A 10,743-nucleotide genomic window follows, 5' to 3' on the forward strand; every position below is an offset into this window, starting at 1 on the left:
CCTGTTCGTATTTTCTGTTGTTATAAGAGATTCCAATTTTTCCTGCCAGAAACTGCAAGCCTTATTTGGAAAGCAACCCAAGTGTGCTCCAAAGAGTGTGTGCTGTGATTTTATTTCCTGTTAAATATAACTCCAGATTTCTAAAACTGTACAAATAAGCACCCTTTTTGTACCCTGGGTGCTTATCCCACACACTGAAGTCAGAGAACACAACAAAAGAACTACCCCTGAAAGCATCCATTTCAGCACGTCCCTCACACGAAGAGAAAAGGGCTCAGGGAATACTTTGCATCACACTAGAAAAAGAAGTGGAAGAGGATTCAGGATGCAGGGCACTCCTATGCCAAAGAGTACTGGGGTTGTCAGCCAAAGCAAGCAAAATGCATGTTTCAGCTCTAAAGCTATTGCTGTGGCTCACTCTTTCATCTTCCAATAAAATGTTTGCATTTCTACAGGAAAAATCTCTATTAAATTGAAGTTAAGGGTCAAATTATACAGACCTTCCTGCTAAGAGAATTAAAAAAGAGTTTCATCACAAGAAATGACAATGTGAGTCCACATTGCTTATGTCTCAGTGAATCTGAGACCAGTTTTTTCTTATCTGCCATGAAGAAGGAAACTTCCAGGGATATGCAAATTAGACACCTATCTTCCCCACACACCAGCACCGGGAAGAAATTATTCCATAGGCTAAATTCTTCCCCTTGGCTGTACTAAATGCAACACCACCATATTCAGAGACCCACTGTAAATACCCAAGTAGAGAACTACAGACAGAAAGAAAAGTCTATCTGAGTGTAGACCCTAATCCCAAATCCAACCATTTAGTGATGTTGTGAAGAAGGGAGGGCGGGAGAATGAAGACGAGTGTTTGTCTCACATGGGACCTGGGTGGTATAAATAAAGGGTCCCAGGTGAGTGCAATGCAACTTGCCTTTCTCCTGGTAAGGTTGTTTATTGAGGTAAGAGGTTGTTTATTAAGGTAACATGGTTTATGCAACCATCAGCTAGCAAAGAAGACATACACTGCCCTTCCTAGCCTATCCTAGGGTGCTCTGTAACAAGGGGCATGCAGAATAGGTAGGAAGAACAGGAGTAACTCACTGGTGTGGACAAGTGTGAACAAAGAGCTTCAGGCCTTCTGACTGCAGAGGGAGGAAAAGCTGCTGGTTTTACACAGGGGTACTGAGAAAATGAGATTTAATGCAAAAAAAAAAGTCAAGAAACTCAAGCTCTACTTAGATTTGCTGCTGATTTAGTCAATTGGCCAGTGGAATCCTCTCGGTTGCCCTGGTTGTGCACACACAGCCTCTGGATTTATTCTGTGGACTCATTATTTCATTTCAGGTTGTTCAGAATGCTGTGATCCTTGGATGTCAGGTGCTGTGACAAAAAAAATGCCTTTTCAGAGATGAGGAAGAGAGTCAATAGACAGTTTAATAAATTCAGTCCAAAAGCAAAGCAAAAGGAAGACACAGAGGACAGGTCAGAGTCTGCCCTTCCACTTTCACTGGGAGAGAAATCTGATTTTACATAAACTCAGCTTTCAAGGAGACAGTGCAAAGGAGTAGAAACAAATTTCAGGTTCTTGGCCTTGGGGAGCAAATAAACACTTTCATGAGGAATAAACATGACGGATAAAGTATCTTCCAGTTTCACAGTAAAGCAAAACACTGCCTTGACTGAAAGAAAAAGAAATTGACTTGAAAAAGAAATTCAGAAAACAAAGATTCCAAATACATTGCCGGGATCACAGAAATTCAGAATATGTGGCAACAGGTTTGAGGGATGAGTCTTGGGGACCTCTAGTCCAACATCCTGCTCAAAACAGAGTCAGACCAGTGTATTCAGGGCTTTCCTCACTCAGGTCTTGAAAACCTTCAGAGCTACACAGTCCAACACCTGATTATCCTTACAATGAAAAAAGGTTTCTTACTTGCAGTTAGAGCCTTTAATTTCAATGCTGGCTCTTCATGCTGATCTGAACTTGCTTTTTAGTTTAAGTTACCACCACACTGCGTGCTTATCACATCCAGCTACTTTCAGAGTGGTGCTGCAGCACTGCTCTCTGTTCACAACCTACACTGCAGAAGAACAAAAATCTTCAACGAGTAACGAGCTGAGAGGCACTTCCCAAAGCCTGCTAAGTATCCCAGTTACCCAAACAGCAAGGATTTTGGAGATACTGTAGAACAAAGCAGGCACTATATTCTTTCTGCTCTTCAAAAGGAAAAACTTTCACTTCACCACCTTCACTGGGTTGGAGTTCTTTTGTTTACCTTTCAGTGTCTCCTGTTCCCTCTCCAATGGCCGCTACAATTTAAATGAACACGTGGCAACTTTTAATTTTTTTTTTTCTTTTAAAGAGATGCTGCCAGCAGTTCTCATGCACTATACATCACCTAACTTGAAAAGGCAAGGGACTTGCAAGACCTGAACTTACATTTTCTAAACATATGGCAGTTAAAGTCAACTGTGTCCCTTAGTTCGACCCTGTCACCACACTCTAAGACCCTCCTCCAGGTACTCTTAGGGTCATGTTTTGCAGGGCAGAATTTAAGGACTTGCTTCCAGCAGTGTATAAAGATGACAACAACCACTTATTTTCATGACAATTAGGTAAATATATACAGCAAATAAAATTAAAAAAAAAAAAAGAAATAAAAGAAGAAAAGCGGCAAACCAAATGAGACCTCCCTAATGCCATTCTTCAGAGAGGCAATGGAAAAATTGCAACTTAAACAAAAGTGTAAACAGACATTTGGGTTTGTCTGCTTTGTTTGGTTTTCAGTTCTTCATAATCTTGCTTAACTACTTTAAAACCAGGTATTGTACAGAAAAACCTAAGCAAAGTGGTTCAAGGCTCCTTGAAATATGTTAAAGATTCTTCAGTTTCTAATGTTTGTTGGATAACGAAGACTCAAGAGAATGCTGAAGCTCCATTTTTATAAACTTTCTATGCACTCTGGTATGTTTTACTCTGAGTTCCACTTCCCCAAGTCACGTGGCTTCATAAAACTCTCTAATTCTGTACATTTTTCTTTATTTCTATTTTTCAGTGGCAACAAGCAGTTTGAAATTACGACCCAGAAAAGATAGTGTTATTATGACAAACAAAACCCTCAAAAGAGTAAATCCTGAAACTTGCAGGGGAGGCTAGAGCTTTGTTTGGAGAGGAAAGGAACTATTTCAAATTGAAGAAAAAAAAAAATCTTCAGTTTGGCAACAATTCCTCTGAAAAGGCATTAAAGTAAATACCTGATTCCAACTGCCTTTTGGAAAAGCAGTGCTGGGACCCTCACTATTTAAGCACTGCCTTCCCTTTGTCCTATTCATAGCACATGCAACAGGGGCTCAGCACATCCACAGACAAGCACTAATTCCTAATCTCTACGAGGCCAAGCAAAAGGCTCTTCATGTGTTAGACAGAATTACATCACAGTGATCTAAACTGACAGTGAAAAAACCAGACAGTCTTCCCTTCCAAATCTCCAAGGCCACTCTAAGCCTGCTATGAAAGAAGAGAGAGGGAGATAGCGAGAACTCAGAGTAAAACTATTTCCCCTAATTGTTACAAATAATATTATTTTACGCTTAAACCTCCTTTTCATAACTGAAATGTTCTCAGTTCCACCCTGCTCATCTTTGGGCTGAATTGAAATGGTATGTGGGCCATTTTAGGTACAATTTTTTGGTTTGATACTTCATGCTGCCTACTCCTCCACTCACCTTGTTATTTTCTTTTGGATTAACAGAGTGGTGTTCTGAGCAAGAGGAGTTTTCAAATACAACAGAGGGGTTTCTCAAATTTGCAAGAACTCCTAACCTTGTGTAAATATTCACTGCTTGCTCTCATTCTACCTACAATTATGCAGCAAGTAACAGAGTCATGAACTCAGGATTTTAATTTCATGGAACTATAAGAGCAAGGTGTAGAACTCAACTTTTAAGTTTCCTCAAGGCTACATAGGCAGCTCTACTTTTAAGCAACAGTCATATACCTATAACTTGCTATTTTCCAGACATTCCAAGGGATCTTGTAAGACCAAACACCTAAATCCCAGCAGGCTGTATCAACTACTGAAGTATTAATTTTGAAAACAAAGGCATATACACTAACAGGCCAACCATAATATATCCCTACTCTTACCCTGCCTGCTCTGGGAGTTGTTCTTTTCAGGTTTCCTTTCAACTGCTCCGGCACAGGTTTACATTCAGCTTTATCACTTGCACAGAGATAACAGCAAATCTACTCCCTACTGCGCAATGGAAACAGCCAGGGCCTGGTTTGCAAAGAGCAGAGTCCTGCTCTCCTCTCTGGGAAGGGCAGGGGAGGTCAGGCAGCCCACACCACCTCCAGTGCCCACTGGAGACATATAAATGCTGCCCAATTTCTGGGGAGAGCAGCAACAAGTCCATTTCAATCACTCCCGCCCTCCTGACCCACTGGGGTTTTTCCCTGGCTTTGCCTCTGTCCCTGCCAATGGGGAAATCTTAACTCTGACTCTTATTCTCTTCCTTTTTCCTAACTCAACCCATATACCCATCCCATGCCTGAGGTCCCTGTTCCTGCTACACAGCTTGCCCTAGTCTTTGTTTGTCACTCATCTTTGGCAATTATTCAGTTTATTTTGTGAAACATCCAGTTTGATCCTCAGTGCCAGGAATGCAGAGATAGACAGAAACACAAGACCAGAAACAAGTAGAAGAAAACCAGCAAGGGGTGCTACTGCTCCCTAATAGAACACTGGTCATCAAGGAAGTCAGCATTACTCTGAAAAAGGAGGTTATTGACTTTTCAGACTCACTGCAAAACTTTTAGAATACCATTCAACCAAAACTAGCAGGGGTGGGGGATGGGGACAGGGGAGTGATGCCCATGCTGTGTGCCAATACCCTAAACCAAGCCTGAAAGTTGAATGATGTAAGAAGATTATTCCACTTATCCAATCTCCGATGAAAAATATGCCAGAGGTTAGCTTTATGAAAATCAGCTATACCTGCCTCATGCTACTTACTGTGAGATATGATACCTGTAACCTTCCTTTTAAACTAGAGTCCTGATACACACCTTACCCCCTGGCCTGTGTAGAGGTCAGATGGCACCTTATGGGCTTTGCCACAGATCTCAACAAGCAACTATCACCTAGTAACACAGGGAGAAAGCTGGGTCCTGCATCCTCCAAACAGACAGTAACAGCCAAAACACAACAGGGTTCCAAGTCCTTCCTCCTTAAAACCCAGTTAGTTGCTGGGATGTTGCCGAATTCATAGCTACAGCACACAAGCATTGATTGTCATATCATCAGCACTCGCAGAAACTCTCATTCCCAGGTATTTCTCATGCAGGCGAAAGGTGTGCTGTGCACACAAGTTATATGTGTGGATGCTTCTACCAGACATGATCGTATGCTGACATATGTTTATAAGCAAGTCCATTGTGGAATTCTGCTTCCTGGTTTTGCTTTGTTTGCTTGTTCTGGTGTTGGTTTTTTTTGGGGGGGAGGGAGGTATGGGTGTTTCTTTTCTTCCATTAATGCTACACAAATCTATCCATTCTATCCCCAAACTTCTCCCAAATGATTCTCTCTCATCACTGAAAGGTCTTCAGGAAAGACAGTAAAACTACTGCTGGAAAACAGTTCCAAATGCTGTGTTGTATAAGAGAATCTGGTACTACTTCCATTTTGCATCAACAAGTAAATCCATGTTATTTTGCAATTAAATTAAATAGTGTCACTTAAGGGAGGTTGCATAAATATTGCTGTGCTATTCAATCCCCTCAAAGGCAAAACTTTTCCTGTGATTCATCATTTCTCGGTGCCTTACAGCTACTGAACCAATCCCTTTCCTTCTTCCAGTGCTGTTTTTCCACTGAAGTTAAACTCATTATGATTTCCTCTAACTGAGCCTTTTGTGGTCCATCTTTTCTCTCAGGTCTCTCCCCCGCTTTTTTCTGTCTGCTGCTTTGCAAGGGCCTCTTTTGTGCCTCTAGCTGGACATAGCTCCTTGCTCCAACCTCTGCTCCTCACAAAAGAGTAACATGCTTCCCTTGCTGCCTCAGCAACACAGCCAGCCCTCTGCACCCGCAGGAAGTACTTAAATGTACTTAAGTTACTTACGTGCTCGCATATCCAGTAATAATTAGCAAAATATTACTAGATATCTTCAAGGCTTGAAAGATCCACCAGATGCAAGATTCAACAACATTAAACCAGTCGTGAGAGATAAATGATGTTTACCAGGAGGATCAAAGAAAAGTATCTGTATTACACAGCAGCTGCTAGAAAGGATTCCCGTATTTCTATGAGATCAGTGGGAAAATAAGAGAGCTTGTGTAGGTAGAAACACTAAAGACTACCTAAGTGAAGTAAAAATGAACCATTTCAGCTTTAATATACATTTCTTATCAAACAAAATAAACCCGGAACACTCATCACTGCCTGACTACTTCTCCTTGTTATAATTAAAACCTTAAACACATAAAGCCTCTAGCAACTCAGTCTTCTATACACATAAAATATGCTAAATATAAAGAAGCCTTTCCCTCCTTGCTCTGGCTGGAAATTGTCCTCCTCATTTATTGACACTTTTTTTTTCCCAAAATGACTCTCTGATTGCCTTTCACTGAAGTCACACCATGAGAGCTAAGAGGCAACAGGAGTTCATGGAAGGAAGACAGGGAAAATGGTCACTAGAATCATTAGGCATGCAGGACTTTTCCATTTAAGATAGGAATGCAAATCATAAGATTTTAATAGCAGATTTTTAGGACATAAACAGTCTTTATTTTAAAGCTAAAGGACAGATAAATATAAAGCTATGCATTGAAATTTTTCAGGTGTAATCCCACATCCAGGATAAACCTGTAATCCAGAATTATTCTTCTAAAACTAGAAAATTCTAAAATGGAAAGAACTCTCGAAACAAGCCCTAGATTCCTGCCTTAATGACCAGCCTATCACAAGCACCTGGGGGGCAGAGACCAGCTCCTGGTGTCCCCTGCATCCTCTGCAATCCCTTCCCCAACAGGCCCTACTGACCTCCCTCCCACTCCAAACACAACAGCCCACAGTCAATACCACAGCCCCCTGGCAACACAGACTCTTCTAGACCAAAGGCCTAGAAGAAACAGTAAGTAAAATAAAAAAAAAAAATCAGCAAAGCCCATCAAGCTATACAACAGAGTTCTACTTTCAAGGGTAGTGTAATTAGGAAGAGAGGCCTAATCCTGCATCTGGGTTTTACTTTCCTGTCTCTTCTTTATCTGTTTTCATATTTTAATACAAATAACACCTACTTACTTCTTGTACAGACACACGTTGCAAAAGTTCTGTAGGCTCTGGGTCTGTCAGTAATGTGCTCTTGGACAAGCCAGACTCATTACCCTCATTACCTCCTGGATGAACATGCCTTTCTCAGCCCACTTTAAAAATCCCCACTGCAACTTCATCAGTGGTGCACAGAATCCCAGACTGTTTTGGGTTGAAAGGGGCCTTAAACACCATCCAGATCCGTCCCCTTCCACTAGACCAGGTTGTGCCAAGCCCCATCCAACCCGGCCTTGAACACTTCCAAGGATGGGGCAGCCACAACTATTTTGTGTATCTTCATCAAGACTGTAACAGCATTACCATAAGGGTTCAAAACACCCATGGGGACACTCGCCAGTCTTGCCATTTCACTTTAAGGTTCATTTTATAAGCTCCACACAGGACAGGCCTGAGGATTTCCTTCTGAAGAATTCTTGAATACAAAACAAAGTTGAACCATTGCCAAGTGACTTTTTTTAAAAAAGAGAAGCAACATTTTCACATAAATCTGATACTCCACAGAAACCCATGGCTCAAACTGTCAAAATCCTCCCACTCATGGTAAATGAACCGTTCATTCATCAAGGGAGGTTTCGATTGGATATTGTGAAAAATTTCTTTCCTGAAGGAGTGGTCAGGCACTGGCATAGGCTGCCCAGCAGTCACCATCCCTGGAAGTGTTCAAGAGATGTGTGGATGAGGCACTTGGGAACATGGGTTAGTGGTGAACACAGCAGTGATGAGTTAATGGCTGGACTTTTCCATCCTAAATGATTCTGTGATTCCTACCACATACCCCCCACATTCAGTTTGAACATTCTGGACTGGTCCAAGTGCCACTGCTGACTATTTTGACCATCTGACTTGTAGTGATTGGGTGAATTACCCAAATTTTCATTGCAGCACAATCCTAAGTGCATTTGTACCAGCTTAGCAAGCTTCTATATACAAAGAGAAGACTATGTTTTGGGAAAGGCTGTATCACCTGAAATATTGTAACCAGTAAACATCCCAATTTCCTTCAAAAAGGTGCAAACTACACATGCTGACTTGTCTGGGATGTCTCTCACTTGGATAACAGCTATGAAGCCAAGGTTACAGAGCTCTCTCCTAACAGACCATACTGGTTTCAGAGGTAGCTTAATATCAATGGAAAACGACCAGTTACTTGACTCAGAACCGCCCTTACCTGCCAAAACCAAGTTACTATTATTACCACTATGCTATGCAACATAATGACAACACTATGATCCAATTCCAGTTGAAGGGAAAGGTAGGGGGAACATAATAACCTTTAAAATTGCAAGAAGTAACATCATGCTTTTTTTTCCTTTTCAGGCAAAACTGGGGAAGATCAGAGAAAGGAGACAATGAGAAATCAGCTTAACTTGCAAGAAAGGAGACAGGAGCATATGTCACACCACCAGGAGTGAAAACACCAGAATGATTTATATAGGACATGGAGCAATCTTTAACAGCTTCTCAGAAGCTACTTGGAAAACTTGCTTTGGGAACGATCTGGGCTTCCTGTACTTTGCCACAATGGCAAAGCTCAGGCTGGCTGGTTACACTGCCTCTGCAACTCCAGTTACACACTGCCAGGTACTGTTACCTCCACATCTAGTGGGAGCTTTCCCTATGCCTGTCATTCTGATCCAGAAAAAACTATACTATTGTGGACTTTTATGAAAAAGGTTGGGGTTTTTTTTTGGTGGATGGCCTCGCCTATGATTTGGGCCATGCTGTACAAAAATCCACGTATAAACAGGAAGACTGTTTTTTTCCTAACACCTTAAATCTAAACAGACAAAGGGTTGGAGAATAGAGAGCTTTAGCAGTCACACAGCTACACATTAGGTTACTGCTTCCTTTCCTGCCTCATCTTTGATGTATATTCCTCTACCACAGGGAGGGATATCCAACCCACCTATGAAACAATACATGAAATACCACTTCTAAATCAGGTTTGGGGGAAAAGAAACCCAAACCACACTACTATCTGTCTTCTAACTGCAGACAGTTGTCTAGCATTTGGATAGCAGCAGCAGGAAAAATGGAGACTCAATCATGAGGCAGCAGCTTCACTCGCCTTACCGAGCAGAAATCATATGATAAAGCAATACAGCACATATCAGTGTGCAGATTTTTCTGTCATTACACAACAGCATAGGAAAATTCCTTCAAACTCCTTGGGACTGAATGTCACTAATCTTTACTTCCCAGACACAGAGTGAAGAACCTGGATTCAAATTCTAAACTTAGAACTGTGAATTCAGGGCCCTTGGCTCATCTCACCAGTTACGAGGGAACTGCTGTCTCAATTACCAACATTTCCAGCACGATCTGCTCTCTTGCTTCTCCTCTTTTAGTGGAAAGACTTACTCGTGCCAATTGGGAATCCTTCCCTACTGTCTGGGGAAGGCCAGCATGGGAAGCGTTACTTATCATGTGTCACATTGCTCCAGCTATAGCTCAAGAATCATCAACGCCCCATGCTTAACCCTCTTCAGCGCTGCTGGATTGCTGGATCATCCTGGTCTATAAATAACCCCCAATAAAACCACACTGCAGGCCTAGAGAGCAGGTCAGCAGAGGCAGAATTTCCCCTCTATCATGCACAGAGGCGGCTGGCGCTACCTGCAGTGCCACAGGTGAGGCCAAAACCCTCCCGCAGAGCGGCCCACAGCGCAGCCTCAGCTTTCGGGCCCACGGGCGGTGGGCAAGGAGACTACAGCACTCTGAGAGCCCACAGCAGTCCGGCACCGGGGGCACAGGGCCGCCACCGGCCGGAGGAGAGGGGAAGGCGACCGCCTCCTCAACCGCGTCCCCTCAGTGGCGGGGCGGGCCCGCCCGCCGCAGGGAAGGGAAGCGGGGCAATGACTCATGGCTTTTATCGGCTCCGGGCTGACGCCGGAGCGTTCCCCGCCGCCCAGGCGGCGGAGCGGGACCTCGGGTTGCGGAGCGGGTCCCTGGGGCGGCCCCGCGCCCCGGCCCGGCCCGGCGCGGTGCGGGGGGCGCCGGCGGCACGTGGCCCTCGCTGCGCCAATGGGAGCGGCCGCGACCATAGAGCGGGGCCGGGCGCCCGCCAGACATCCCGCCCGCAGCCCGTCTCGCTGCTGCCGCCATCTTGCTGCAGGCGGCGGAACGCGCCCGGCCGCAGAGCCGGGCCCGCACCCTCCTCCCGCTTACCTGAGGCGCTCCCGCCCCCGCCCTCCCGCGCGGCCGGCGCCGGGCCCGGTGTTACCTCTGGTCGGCCCGCAGCGAAGCCTATGCTGGGTACAAGGCCGAGGGCCCGGCCGCCATCTTGGTGCAGCAGAGGGATGTGCGTGACCTACAACATGCGGGCGGCCCCGCCCCGTCCCCGCGTGTTGCTATGGCGATGGGGCCGGCGCATGCGCGCCGGGTCAGGCTCCGCCCGGGGCGGGGCCTG

The 10,743-nt window shown here is 44.3% G+C and overlaps 1 protein-coding gene across 2 annotated transcripts in view; it reads right to left on the reverse strand.

Annotated features, from left to right (window-relative positions):
- Positions 1-10,706, reverse strand: part of HDLBP (high density lipoprotein binding protein) — a 39,269-nt gene extending 28,563 nt beyond the window's left edge. The window contains exon 1 of one of the 2 annotated variants that reach the window (XM_050308716.1): positions 10,558-10,706. The gene's annotated coding sequence lies outside the window, so the exon portion shown is untranslated. Of the gene's footprint in view, positions 1-10,502; positions 10,520-10,557 lie in introns of those variants that run through there. The other variant, XM_050308718.1, reaches the window with a different exon arrangement.
- Between the last annotated feature and the right edge of the window lie 37 nt (positions 10,707-10,743).

Source organism: Myiozetetes cayanensis, unplaced genomic scaffold, assembly GCF_022539395.1.
Source record: "Myiozetetes cayanensis isolate MyiCay16 unplaced genomic scaffold, myiCay2020 scf13, whole genome shotgun sequence".
Taxonomy (NCBI): Eukaryota; Metazoa; Chordata; class Aves; order Passeriformes; family Tyrannidae; genus Myiozetetes; species Myiozetetes cayanensis.